Below are 12,470 nucleotides of genomic sequence, written 5' to 3'. Positions count from 1 at the left end.
CAACAGTCTTAACAGGAAATCTCCAATTCTTTTAGGAATTCTGTATATGGGCCCTGGTGGTCGTTACACAGTAGCCAAGCAAGAGATACGATAGTTTCTTTGCATATCTACAGTGTAACTTAAGCAGAAGTCATTTCGAATGATTTAAACCTTATCCTTTAAAAAACCCATCATAGCAGTTATTTGGAGATATTTGCTTACTAGACAAATGGAGTGTAGAGTCCTGGAGATGTTGTCCGAGAGGAGATCTGCTCCGACTCTGCTGGGGTGCAGGCCATCAGTGCGAAAAAGCCTAGGACGCTCCCAGAAAAGATTCCAGTTATTAACAAAGAGCAGTTTCTGTTCTTTACACCATGACAATAACCATTAATTTAGAGCAAAAAGTCTACTGAACCTTTCGTGTCCTCGTCGATACGTGGGCAGTGGTCCTGACACGATGATCGTCACCGCGGGCGTCGCGCTGCGAACCGTCTCGATCAGGCTCCTGAAGTCGTGAAGCACGACCGCTCTGGGGCTCTCGTCGGCCTTCAGGATCGCGGGTATCTGCGCAGAAACATTGAGAACATGAGCACCAGGGAAACAGTGAGTGTGCACTTTACCTTCGGCTAACGTAGCTTGGACGTGTCGGACGAAGGTGTCTCCGACGATCACAGCGTCGCGTTCCGTCTCGCGGAGGGGAGAGAAGCGGTTCCGTGAGGAGATCTCGAAGACCGGAGGGGGAGAAGTCATCGCCCGGGGCCTAGCTCGCGTCCTCCACTGCGGATGCACCCAGGGGTCCGTGGTGTCCCGGCGCCTGGAGTGAAGGACATCTGGGCAGATCGCGTCCTGGGTGCACCGGGCCTGTGCAGAGAAACACACGGGGTGGAGGTGGTGGGACTGGTGATCTCCTCCTCGATGCCTCCTCGATGCCTTGTTCCACTTCATCAGGTCCTTCCCATCATTCCTGAGCCTCCAATTCTAGCTGCTCCTGCTTGTCGTTGTGCGCGTGTCAGCTCCTGCTGGACATGGGCAGCGTGCCTGTCGCTCAGCTTGAGGGTGGCGATGAGTGTGTGGCTTAAGGAGCCGGTGTTCTTGGCTAGTTCTTTGTGACTGTAGCTCTGACTTGGGTCTTGTCTCGTGAGGCTTGTTATGTTTTCATCCAGCTGGTCCTGAGGTCCTCCCAGTGGCCAACAGGGTCTGTTGTGCGAGACATGTTTTTGATGCGGTGAGGGAGATCTAGAACCTAGACTGACACAGACCTTGAAGAGGAGAAAACAAAACAAAACCAAAACAAGGCAAAACAGAGGTGTAAGTGTGCAATGTCAAGTGTGGGTTGACGTTGAGTGTATAATGGGCAAGTGAGTGTAGTTCTCAGCGACTGTGAATCTCTGGTGGGCGTGCTTCTAATTTGTAGTCTCTGTGGGGAAAATTAATAAGCACACACAGGTAGCACAGCTAGAGAACAGAGGGAGAAAAGAAGAGTAACAAACAGAGCAAGGAACAGAATACTATTTGGCTACTTCCACTTTTCCTATAAAAGAAAGGGTTTTCTTTTTTTGTAAGGAAAGATTAGAGCCAATGGTAAGATGAGAGAGAAAGACAACACAAAATTCCCTTTTCTGGTTACAGAATGAGGATAATTAAAAAAAAAAATGTTTTTTTTGTTAAGTTTGATTTAGAAGGATACTTCTAGACAGGGCTTTGGAAATGGGGATTTCTAAATACCAGAACTGTGATTGCTATTAAAATTCCTCTGGGGCGGAAGAAAAACGATAGCAATGACAGTATTGGTTTCTCAGCTGGTAGGATTGACAACCAAACACCAATCAGAGTGTTTCTAGCTGCGTATTCAATATTTGGCGGACGCCTATCAGTCCTCTTGTTGACCTACTTTAGCCTTAGCTGGGTAGGATCCCAGGGTGAGAAGGGAAGGTAGGGTGAGAGTCAGACAATTTTGAAACAAAGTGTTCAAGTTTCACAAAATTTTGTTAAATGTCTCTAAAGTTCTCTGCTTTTATGATTCTCACAGGTACAAACCCAAAACAGCCACAGTAGTCAAATCAGAAGAAGACAGCTGAGAGAGAGAGAGAAGAAGAAGAAAAGTTTTGCTCCCAATGTTAGGAAAAATGACAGGGTGGTGGCGCTGCTGAGTCGATACACCTAGGGGTTGGTTTTACTGCGTTAGCAGGATAACACTTACTACCCTAAGAATTGAGGAAAACCCTAATTTTCCTTTTGGGGTTTTGCCACTAACAGGCTTAAGCCAAATGGGAAAACCTATGAAAATTTGGGCTGAGTTAATTAAATAACTGACGGAGAGAGAAAATAAGGCCTAACAGGTAGAACCAAAACTTAATTGCAAATGAAATTCAAATTTCAACTTAGAAAAAGTATTTCCTGTTTAAAATTTAATTGTTATCTTTAATTTAATTTAAATTGCTCTTAGCAATTTTAATCAATAAGTATCTTGAAACAGGGTAGCCCAACCTACTTAACTGCAGAAGAAATTAAGATTTCAGAGCAATATTGACAGTGCAAGGATTACAATCTCTAATGTTGTTTTCATTATATTATAAGAGCAATTATAATTCAATTATCAGCAAATATTGTTGCTATGTGAAAGCAGGAACTGAACCCAATTTATGAAATTAAATAAAAATTCCAAATCTGTAATTATGAAATGAAATCAAAATTTCAAAACCATAATTAATTAGATTAATAATATCTGCTGATGTCATTAAAATTATAAAAGCAGTTATAGCTGAATTAATCACAACGTATCATTAAAGTAATGAGGAAGAGAACCATCAATTATTAATAAAACAACAGCATTTCAACTGATAAGAGTAAACAAACTAACGTTTATTAAGTTTGCATCTGTCAACATTCTTTTCAATGGGAGGAGAGGAGAAGAGAGTGATTAATAAATGTGAAAGAGAGAAAGAATGAGGTAAGAGTGAGTTAAAGTTCAGATGTAACAGATGTAAAGTCACTTCAACACTTCAAACACTGCGACACACACTGAATTTAAGCCCACAAAAATGTTATGTGCTAACCGCTAGCCTTCAAGGCTACTAGCTTTGCATATGCTTCAATGCAAAGGTGTTAGCTTCAGTTAGCTTAGCTCCCACTAGGGTATTTGTTTACAAATAGCTCAAATTACCCCGGAAAAGGTTTCTTAGAACTTCCGGGTTACGGTTGTTACTATCGCAACGTGTACTGAGCGCTGAACCATCTCAGCTCGTTAGAGTGAGGTAAATTAATCTACAGATTTACTGTAATTAATAAAATACGTTACTGAGATCTCGGCGGATCTCAGCACTTGTTTTAGTCTAACGTTACAGACAAAAACACATGGATTTAACCACAATTCTGCTTGATCAAGATTTCACAATTCTCCCTTAACATAGCGGTCGGACACTCTCTCTGAGCACCGCGTTCCAAAGTTCACTAGTTTTAGTGAATTAAATGGCAAATGAAGATTAATTAGCTAAGTTAATGTCTCAAACCGGGGAGATACATAGACGAATTTGCTGTGGAATACGCACTAACAAATCGAACTATGAAGGCCTTTATTTTAAAAGAAAGGAAAACGAGGAACACGCTCGCTTCTTTCTTATGCACTTTAGGGCGACTTAATTTGTCTCTTCGGACAATTAAATGTTTTACTGCAGTTCAAACAACAACACTAGTTTCGCTTCATTCATTCACACACTGGCATGCCATAATAAATGTACCCAGTAGCACAACAAACTGTTTCTCTGTCTTTGATCTATTCTTCCGGATAAAATAGAACAAATACAACACAAAATGTCTTGGTATTATGTTTTTTTAGGTCAAATTTGCCCGCTTTAATTCTCCACCATATGTAAGGAAATATTAGCTCATTTGTTTTGAGAAGAGTCGAATCTAAAGATTCGAATTGCTTTAATTGAACTGATTCCAAATTTAATTAGTTATACTTAATCGACGGTTCGTCCAGCGAACGTAAAATTCAGTATATCCTTACAATTCTGTTTATATTACTTCATGGCTTAATGAGAATACAAACAGAATGATAATTTATAAACTACGAGCTAGGTAGCATAGGATCTGGGCAAAGTTTAATCTTAAAATACACCACACAAGACAATACTTCTTTTAGAAAATGAAACAAGAATTTATTGAGCTACTCTATTACATGGATCTAAAACCTAATGGACACACACACACATACATACACACACAGTTACTGAAGAGAATGATAACGGATTTGAATGAAGTCCCAGGAGTAAGTTATTCGTTAGATTGCACCACAAAAATCACAAAAGCAGAGATGTGTCTTATCTTTACTGCTTAAGATCAATCTGCACTTATTTCAGCAAGAAATGAACTTTGTTTGTTTTACTTGCATTTGCGCTGAAAAGCAGAGTTGGAGATTCGCTTGTTGCCTCGTCTCAGGGAATCCCCGCTCCTCGGGTTGGTTGCAGATCTGTCGTTTGGATGACGTCTTTTGGGAAAATCCTCCTGGTGATTGGTTGGTTGCCTGGTTACGTAGAAGCTTCGATTTCTTCTGATAGTTTCGCTGTTTGCAAGACTTCGAAGATTCTTGGCAGTCACGAAGTTTCAACAGAGTGGTTTTGAGGTCTGGATGACAAGAACGCTAGCAGCGTTGGAGTAGGTAGTTCAAGCCATGGCGAAGAAGGAAGCGTGCGCTGAATTAGTTCAGGCATTGGGGTTTTATCCAAGCGGATTTGGTCCATCCCACGACGCGATCTTCCAATGGGATGCTGTTGCAGAGCTTAGACACGCCCCGTACTGTTTCTCTTTGTACATTGATTAAACATCATGTGACATCGTCATGTGAGATGAACTCCATTGTGGAACTTTGGTTAATACCTTATAAAGTGTCATAATATGCACACAATACAGAATTTGGACATTTCATTCGCTCCAAGTTTAAGCAAATAACGTGAGCAAATTTCGTTCAACACTAGACTTTCCATATCTTACACACATTTAATAGCACTATCTGCTAAAACCAATAAAATATTGGTTAAAGTTGCACCGATTACATTTGAACACATCAAACATATATTCACAAATAATATGTTTTATGTCTTATATAATTAAAGCTTCTTCTCAATGGTTGTCCTTTTGAGATCATTTATTGAAAAGTTCAGTTTGTAGAAAACTTCACAACCAAGCATGAAGCAGAGTCATGGGATGGATCATGTATGTATCCTTTGTGTTGAGGTCCATTAATTATTGATGATTCCTGCGGGTTTCCATACATTGTGATCATGAGATGCTTCTGGATACACAGGGTCCTTGTATCTTGTGAAAAGAGTTAATGTCGTCAACTCTTTTAATTGGAAAACAACATGGCTGACAGGAAACCAACTCAGTTTATCGGCATCACATGATTAGCTCATGATTAGTTTTCTGATGAGCGGGACAGACGTCCTCTGTTGTGGAATGACGCTATCACTTTGTTTAATGCTTGACATACAACTGAGCATTGTTTCCCTTTTAGTTAATCATTAATGATGTTCAGATTGTGCAGATGGGAGGAAATAGGCTCTTTTAATTCCTTTGGCAGAAGTAGCCAATTCTGCAGTTATTGGTGTGACTGTTCACCAAGGTCCTACAGGAGTTATGTGAAGATGTTTTATAAAACTAGAGTAAATACAGGAAATGAGCATTTGAAGATTTTATTGTTATAAACAAATACAAAAGAGTCAATAACTGTTTTATTAAATGAACATGATTTGTGATTATATTAAATTTAGCTGGATGGTCTACCTGAGAAGGATATTGCAGAGCATTGATGATATAATTGATATTATACTGTTACTATGGTCATATGACGTTGCTAAAAAGAACATTATTTTGTGTATTTGGTGTAATGAAATGTGGTTAAAGGTTAAAAAAACATAATTTTCCACATACTGTACAATATTGTTTCTAATCTATGCCCCGCCTTCTGAAACACGTCGATTTTTTTTTTTACAAAGCTCATCGTTCTGAAAAGCGAGGTGTGCTCTGATTGGCCAGCTATCCAGTGCATTGTGATTGGTTGAATGTTTCAAGTGTCTGACAGAAATGTTATGCCCCTCGACATATACTGTTATGACGTGTCCCGGTCAGAACACCGGCATGACAGGACAAAAACAATAAAACCCATTGCAAACGAGGCATTTGTTGCATCCAGTGGGGACATAATTACTGATTATAATGACTTATACTGTCTTTTTATGCGTTGCATATCACGCTGTGTAAACATAAAACCATGTCTGCATTTGTGATCGGAGAAACGACTAACAACAAGTGCTACTCTACACTGCTCAAAATTCGTGTTTGAATCATCAGTGACAAATCCTTTACATATGTAAACCTACATACAGACTGTGAGTCAGAAGCACCAGACTGTCCTTGCAAAGACTGAGGGATGGCCAGCGGGTTGAGTGAGTGGCAGCCAGCGGCTATAACAAAGAACGGCCTGCGGATTCGAAAAAGGAGTGGCCGGGGATTGTGGCAACCACATGTGATGACCCTTTGCTGGACTCCGCTTCGTCCACGATGAAAGCCAATCGCACAGTGCAAAGTTGATGTATTTCCTCAGCGACCAGCACAGATCACCTCTAGGCATGACGAAGCGGATATCATGCTCTTTTGGAAGGCCAAACAAAGTAGTTTTGCTTTCACAGTGAAACACACAGCATCTCCATGAAATGGCGCTGGCGGCAACAGTGAGAATAAAAGGTATGCCGCTTTTCTTTGCATGAACATTTGGGCGGTGTTTTTCAAATCTTCCTAAATAGTGACGTAGACATGTTGGGGCGTTTAAACGAGCCGTTTTAGGGGGGCGTGGACAAGTCTTAACTTTTATAAAGAATATCTCTTTGGATTTGAGTCTTTAATCTTTTAGTTTTCCGTGGGACCCGTAATATTCACAAGTTGGCCAGTGTCAGACTCAGTGATGCAAAACAATTTAAAATAGTAAAATTTAAAACAATTTAAAACAAACAACCAAACAAAACAAAAACCAGACGAAGAAGCTGCAGCCACAATGCGCCAGCGTTCTCTTAGCCGGAAGTCCATTGGAACATTTTCCATTTTTTATATATATATAATATAAAATATGTATTATCATTCTTTAATCACTAATTTTATTATGCGCTTGACAGCAAGATGAATACTGTGAATTCGATGAATACTTTTTTCAAATTTTTCTCATTTCTTATTTTCTTATAACTTCTTATTACTTTAAGATTAAAGGGCTGTATTTGTAAAATTCACTGTCTGGTGTAATCAAACCACTTAAGCGTTTTTCACGCAAGTGTGTCAGCTGAGCTCTGACTAGCAGGAGCAAGGAGAAGTGGTTTTGTGTCAGTCTCCTTCAGGAAACATTTCAGATTGAAAGCAAAAGTTAGAACTTCATAGTGTAAGGACGCCATATCAAAGACTCACAAAACTTTGACAAATACCACTTAAAGGTAAGTTGTTTCCTTCTAATATCATGTCATGTTATCAAAGGTTTTCACATATTTGTTGTTAGATCTGTCTACATCTGAATCATTTGTGGCCTCGACTTTGTTTGCAAAACAGAATTGCCACTAAACCATTGCCGCCACTTTTTTTGTTTCATGTAAGAAATAAAGCTTGATTTCTTATTTTCCATTCATGCATACAAAATGAGGGCTCAAGTTTAAAGTTTATTTGTCACATGCACAAAAATTCAAGAGAAAATGTACATTTTTACACCAATACAATACAGGAAAAATACAAATGATAAATACAAATAAATACAAATAAAATTATAAACAAATTATATATATTTAATCATTCATAAGAAGAATATATATGCAACATTGTAAACCATGATGAATTCAGTATAATGATTTAGGGAAACTGAGTTGGCTAGGCCTCACAAGCCCATATCTTGTGATTTGGTCAGCCTGAAACTCATCTTCCCTTTTTCATTTTCGTCCTTCAGAGTCCTTAATACAACCCCAATTCCAGAGAAGTTGGGACATTTTGTTAAATGCGATAAAATCAAGAATCTGGGATTTGTTTATTCTCTTCAACTTTTATTTAATTAGCTATGTTTCCATCCAAAGATTTGAATTAAACTTATGTGCAAAACTGGAATATCACATAAAACATATGCGAATAAAGCACCATTTCCATCCAACAAGTCAAAGAGTACAAAATCATCACTTTCTGGTAAACTGTGGCACTAAATATCACCAAGAATACAGGTGAAGCCACTGAATATAATAATCATATATGATATAAATTACCTGCACCTAGGCTCGGAGCGAGCAGACGTAACACAATAAATGCTGTCAATGCTTTCGGAGGTGGATGCTGCTGTTTGGGAACGCAGTCGTGTAAGACAATTATACAGAAATACTTTGATGACAGACTTTCCTCAGGCATTTCAGAACAACCAAAACAACATATAGATGCTGTGAACGAGATTGGTCACATTACTTTTTCGATGCACATGGAGGAATTTATTTGGTAAATGTGTTTCAATCGTAGTTTATGCACATTTTTAATTATTTGAATAGGATCGGGAACTTTTTATCCGATGAGTTCCATCCAGCATTTTTTTTTTAAGCGATATTCCAAAATGCGCATAAAAATAGGTGGATGGAAACACAACTATTGACATACATACAAAGAAAACCTTTCCAAAGTTTTCACTGACCAACATAAATGTATTTTGTAAATATGAACAGATTTTGATTTTGATGGCTGCAAGACACTCCAAAAAAGTTGGGGAAGAGGCGCGTTTAACACTGTGTCACATCAGCGGTCCTTTTAATTAAAATTTTTAATTAATTAAATTTCTAACACATTCACTCTTTCTCTACGAAACCACGCTGTTGTAGCACATGGAGAATGAGAGCTGCCATTGTCTTGATCTCATAATCTAACTTCTCATGAAAGACATCATCTTAATGGCAGTATATATCTCTGTACAATCCCAATATATGCCTTCATGTCAGTGGTACCGTCGCACATAAGCCAGTCACCCATGCCGTGTGCTCTGCTGTGCTTATATACCATGACAGACGTTTGCTAATGAAAGTCTGGAGGGTCCCTTTGGTATTTGGAGCTGAGAACTTGACGTTGATTTTTCCCAGTAACAAGTTTAAATGTGGACTCATTTGAGTACAGCACACTGTCTTTCTGACTATCTGAGATGAGCTCTGGCTCAAATAACCCAGCAGCATCGCTTCATAGAATTGATGTATAGCTTTCTCCTAGAATAACAGATATTCAAGTTGCATTCTTGATGCAGAAGCAGACTGTGGAAAATGATAGTGGTTTTCTGTAGTACTCCTGAGCCCATGTGGCTATATTTAACACCGCAGCATGACAGTTTGTTATGCAATGCCATCTGAAGGCTCAAAGATCAAGCTGAGGTTTCCTGCCTTGCCCTACATGTACTGTGATTTCTCTGGATTCCCTGAATCTTTTCACAATATTAGTGAGAGTGAAAAAGTGAAAGTGACACATACTCGGAATTCGTGCTCTGCTTTTAACCCATCCAAAGTGCACACACACACAGCAGTGAACACACACACCCGGAGCAGTGGGCAGCCATTTATGTTGCGGCGCCCAGGAAGCAGTTGGGGGTTCGGTGCCTTGCTCAAGGTTGAAGGTGGAGAGACCGCTGTACATTCACTCCCCCACCTACAATTCCTGCCGGCCCGAGACTCAAACTCACAACCCTTGGATTGCAAGTCTGACACTAACCGTTAGGCCACGACTTCCCCACTTGATGTGTGGATATATTATATATTGTACTTGGTGAAAGACCTAAATTATTTGCAATTTTTCATTGCAAAATGTGGTTTTTCATTTGTTTGACACTTCTCTCGTGAAATTTGGCACAAAGTGATGAGCCATGATCCAGCTTTGCTTGCCAAGACTGAGATAATCCTTTTATACTCAAACATGATGCCTTGACCTATTACCTGCTTACTGTTTCAAAACAGTTTAACATGGATATTCAATAACATTCACTTTTATTTTGCCTCCGTCCCAACTTTTTTGGAATGTGTTGCGGCCATCAAAAACTAAATTTGTTCAAATTTACAAAATACATTTACGTTGGTTAATTAACAAATCACAAATTCTTGATTTTAATGTATTTTACAAAATGTCCCAACTTCTCTGGAATTGGGGTTGTATATGTAAAGTGTTGTGAGAAGAACAACAGAGCTTCTAAACCGAAATATGTCTTAATGGGCAGCAAAAAAGAGTATGTGTTTCCCTTCAGATCTTGAAGTTATCAAGTCAACTGTTGTTTTTCCACATGTTTTTCTACAACAGTTTGTTTTCAGATTTTCACACTGCTCTCAAGAGAAACTATCAGTAGTTAAACATAAGTCTCCCACATGATAAACCTATGAGTGTTAGTTTCTTTACTGTGGAAATGTGAACAAGGTGATGAACACAAACTACTGCAGTATGAACACACATTAAACCTCTCCTTTTTCTTCTTCTCTCTCAGAGATCCACTAAAAAAAAGTGATAGGACTCGTGTTTGCCAAAATCATATTAACTTTTCACGGTAAATGAAGCAAAAAGATAAGTTCTCTTCAGGAATTCGAGCTGGGTCAAAGCGCTTTGGGAAGGCCTTCTGCGTGACCATGCTCTGAATCACATGTGTAATCAGTTTAATGGAAAGGCAAGACGTCATGGACGGGTGACGTAATCAACCAGGAAGCTTAAAAAGCATGTGTGGTTGAGCCGGCGTCAGATTTCTGTCTTTCAGCAAAGCGCTCTGTGTATGTGTCAGTCCACTCTGTGTTTGTGAGTCTTATTTAGTGTTGTCTGTCAAAAAAGAAACAAACTAATAAGCTCCACTATGTCTAAAGCTCACGATAAGACTAAGCACTCTATGGGCAAGAGCAAGCCGCGTTATAGGCTGTGTGTTACCCCCTGCCCACGCTAAATCACGGGTGGGGATACACAGTCTGTGCGTGGTTTGCTTGGGAGCGGAAGGCTCTCTTTGAGGAGGGAGCCTTCACCAGTGTTTCTCGCGGCGGTTGTATTCGTGGCCGCTCTGCGGCTACTTCCTCCCGGGGCAAGGGCTCGACACTCCGCCTGTCTTCCTCCAAGAGGTTGACTTGGAGGGTGTCGACGAGGTTTCGCCCTCTCAATCGCCCCAGCATGAGGAGCTAGTGGAGGTGCTTACTTGCACCGTGGTCAAGTTGAAAATCGATTGGCCCGCCAAGAAGCAGGCCAGGCCAAGCCGCAGCAAAGCAAACTAGATGAACGCCTTCTGTGGTCGAGGCTACCACCTCCATGCTGGAGCCTGCCATTTTTCCCTAACCTTCACACAGAGGTGTCGAGGTCTGCCTCAGATTACTGTGGGAATGTGGCGGGGTTGAGTGAGCTTGGCTATAGGGTGAAAAGACATTGCCAAGCTATCTGTTCCCAGGGGCGGCATCGTCCTTAAAGGCTCCGGCACTGACCTCCAAACCGCTGCGTACAACATCAGTGCTGGTGGGCAAGGGGTACGCGGCAGCAGGTCAGGCCGGTGTGTGTCTGCACAGAACAGCTGTGTTACAGGCATACCAGGCAAACCTGCTTAAAGAGTTAGACGAGGGCGAGGAGCTTAACCCTGATAACATCACAGAGTTAAGAAGAACTGATGATCTCGCTCTCCGCGCCACCAAGGAGACCGCCCGTGCCATTGGTCATTTCATGGCAGCCGTGGTGGCAGCGGAGAGGCATTTGTGGTTGACCCTGTCAGACATGGAGGCAAAGAGAAAGACAGGGTCTTCTTCCTTGACGTCCCACTTGCGTCTTCTGACCTGTTCGACAATGCTGTCAACAGGTACCAGGAGGCTCGTAAACAGGTGCCGGCGTTTCAGTGGTTCCTCCCTCGCCGCGTCTCAGCTCTGGGGGCTGCTGGGTGGGAGCAGTCCCCTCCGCGTACCAGCTCCTCATACAGAGAGGCTCAGAAACAGAGCGTGCGCTGGGGACTTCTTAAGCCTAAGCCGGATCTGCGAACTGTACTTCAGGCTAAGAAGTCCTCGGCCAAAAAGTCCTGACTATTGGGGCTCAGGACTGGTGAGGGCAGGCCCTTCTGGGGAAGAGAGGTTCACAAAGCATTACACGGTGCCCGTCTCCCCCCAGTGCCTTCAGGAGATCAATGGGCCCAGTGTTGGGAGCTCCTTGTCGCTGCGCAACGCTAAAGACAGATGCGTCTCTCTCACCACACCGTTTGGGGAGCAGTCATGAGTGGCCACCCTGCCCGGGGTCTGTGGATTGGTCACCATCTGACATGGCATATCAATTGTCAGGAGATGCTGGCCGTGTTTTGAGCACTAAAACACTTTCTCCCAGACCTAAGAGATCGCCATGTGTTGGTGCGCACCAACAACACATCGGTGGTCGCTTATATCTACCACCAGGGAGGTCGGCATTTGCATCCCTTGTACAAACTGGCGCACCAGATCCTTGTGTGGTCCCAGAGCATA

The 12,470-nt window shown here is 41.4% G+C and overlaps 1 pseudogene; it reads right to left on the bottom strand.

The window, feature by feature from the left end:
- LOC109079372 overlaps positions 1–10,681 on the bottom strand; it is an 18,700-nt pseudogene extending 8,019 nt beyond the window's left edge.
- Positions 10,682–12,470: the final 1,789 nt, after the last annotated feature.

The sequence above is a fragment of the Cyprinus carpio genome, unplaced genomic scaffold (assembly GCF_018340385.1).
Source record: "Cyprinus carpio isolate SPL01 unplaced genomic scaffold, ASM1834038v1 S000006515, whole genome shotgun sequence".
Lineage (NCBI taxonomy): Eukaryota > Metazoa > Chordata > Actinopteri > Cypriniformes > Cyprinidae > Cyprinus > Cyprinus carpio.
Note: the sequence above shows the minus strand (reverse complement) of the source record. Positions and strands in the feature narration are given on the sequence as shown.